The sequence below is a fragment of the Olea europaea genome, unplaced genomic scaffold (genome assembly GCF_002742605.1).
Source record: "Olea europaea var. sylvestris unplaced genomic scaffold, O_europaea_v1 scaffold1631, whole genome shotgun sequence".
In the NCBI taxonomy this organism is placed as follows: Eukaryota; Viridiplantae; Streptophyta; class Magnoliopsida; order Lamiales; family Oleaceae; genus Olea; species Olea europaea.
The window spans coordinates 12,065-14,573 of record NW_019233954.1 but is presented as its reverse complement, the minus strand read 5'-3'; positions in this window follow the sequence as shown (position 1 = coordinate 14,573).

Here is a 2,509-nt window from a genome sequence, read left to right as displayed (position 1 = left end):
GTCCTATACTCTATTGTTTTTCTGGTTCTTTTTTTATTGATGCTAAATTATTCCATTTATCTGTAATTTCTAATCCTAATGATTCTGAAAATTTATGAAACAGTTTATTACCAATTTCTTGATTAAATGTATTTCCTGATATTGAGGTTAAATAATGATATTCATTTAAATTTTTTTTAACATATCTTCCTTTAGTCCATTCATAAAGAGTAAGTTGTTCTAAATCTCTAATAGCTTTTCTTTGTATGCTCATATGTCCTGAATTTGGGTCTGCTCCTATTATTAATATTTGTATTTCATCGACAAAATTATATGGATTACTTCCCATATTAATTAGTTGTTCAAATTCTTCTTTCTTTTCTAATTTAAATGCTTCCGACATAGCTTTTACACTTTCTCCTAAGAATGTTTCTAAGTATCTATACATGTCTAAAACTTTCATTTCTTGAAAATTTCTAATATAATGTCCTATTATAGTATTTTTCCATACATCTATTACATTATTCCTTGTCTGTGGATCATGTGCTGTAATATTTAAAATTTGTGCTTTATGATCTGATTGGAATTCTATTTTCTTTTCTAAGGGTCCTTCACTTCCTCTTGCTATATATTTTCCTTCTATATTATTATGTAAAGGATAAGCTTCTCTTGGGGGAAATCCTCCACCATAAACTATTGCCTCATGTTTAATTGTTTTATCAAAAGGAGTATCACTAAAAGTTCTATATGTATTAGAATCTTCCATAAGTTCTTTTGTATAACTTAAATCTGAATTTTCTGAATCATTATCTTTTTTAATAATTCCTATTCTTATATTCTGTTCTTGGTCATAATATAAATATTCAGATTCTGTTATTATCTTATTAAGATACATTTGATCTTCAAGTTCTAATAATTCTTTATTATCTAAATTCATTCCTAATTCTTTTGGATAAATTATTATATCTAATTCTTCATCCATTAATTCTATATGAATTTGATTTTGAAATGGTTCATTTTGTTCTTCTTCAGGATTAGTTTCTTCTTCAAAATCATTCTGTCTTTGTACCTTATTATAATCTAAAAATCTTAAACTAATTATTCCATGAATATCTTTATAAGTTAATACTTCCTGTGGTGCTATAATTATTTTTTGATTTTCTAAAAATTTATCCATATCCCATTCTAATCCTACCAATTGTTCTAATGAATATTCTTTAGGTTTAACCATATTAATTCCTTTACTACTCATTAAATTTACCACTTTATCTATATAAATTTTATATTTTGTTTGGGAATTATTTGAATATCTTCCTAAAAATCCTATACTAATTAATAAATTATCTCCACTTTCAACTTCTTCATATCCTTTTGTTTGAATTCCTATTTTAATTTTATCTGAAAAATCTTTAATAGTTAATAAAAAATCTGGATTACAATAAATTATTCCATTATTATTATTCATATCAACTTCTGTACTAGCAATCATACTTTTATCTATATTATTAATTCTTTCATCATATATGGTAACTAAAACTTTACATCCTAAATTTTTCCTCATTAATCTTTTTATTCCTATAACTATTAATCCTAAATGCACGAATCTAAAATTTTTCTTTTTTAATTCTCTCTTAGAATCTTCTGATATTAAATTTAATTTTCTTACTTGATTTCCTATACACTGAACAGATACTTCTCTACTATATCTAAAAAATTGTGTTCTTGTCTCAAAAATTCCTCTATTATAAAATATTTCTGGGTTAAGAATTCTTAATCCATTAGTTTGGAATCTTAATTAATCTTGTTGAGGATCTATAATTTCTTCTAATATCTTGATTATATTGTACTGGTCTATTTAAAACTCTTTCTATTATGTTTTTGCTTATATTTGAAGTACTATTTCTAGATGTAGATGCTTTTTCGTTTATTGTTTTAGATATTCCTAAGAAAGGATTTGTATTCATCTTGAAAATTTATACTCTTTAGGTAATCTTCTAGTTACTTTTTCTTTTCCTGTTTCTCTAAAACTTAAATTTTCTAATGTATTTGTTAGGGCTTTTAAATCTTTTTCTACACTTGATGTAGATGTTATTTCTATTTCTTTAAATTTATTATAATCTAAAATTCTTTTTATTTCTGTTAAATCTACTTTAGATGGTATTTTTTCTAATTTAACAAGTTTTTCTAAAATACTTGAATTTTGATTTTTAATATAATCTAAAGATTCTTTTATATTTCTAATTTCTTCATATCTAACAGTAATATTTTCTTTTATAATTTCTAAATAATTAATTTTCTTTTTATTTTCTAATTCTAAACTTTTTGATAAATTTATAATTAAGTCTATTAAACAATTCTGACTTGGATCTTCTGAAAATAAATTATGTAATTTATGCTTATTTTCTAAATTACACTTAATTATATTATTATCTTCTGTTTGTACTTTTTTACTTGTATTTCTTAAGTCTAAGTCTAAATAATCAAATTATCTTTTTGTATCCAGAGTTCTAATATATAAGAGATTTCTTCC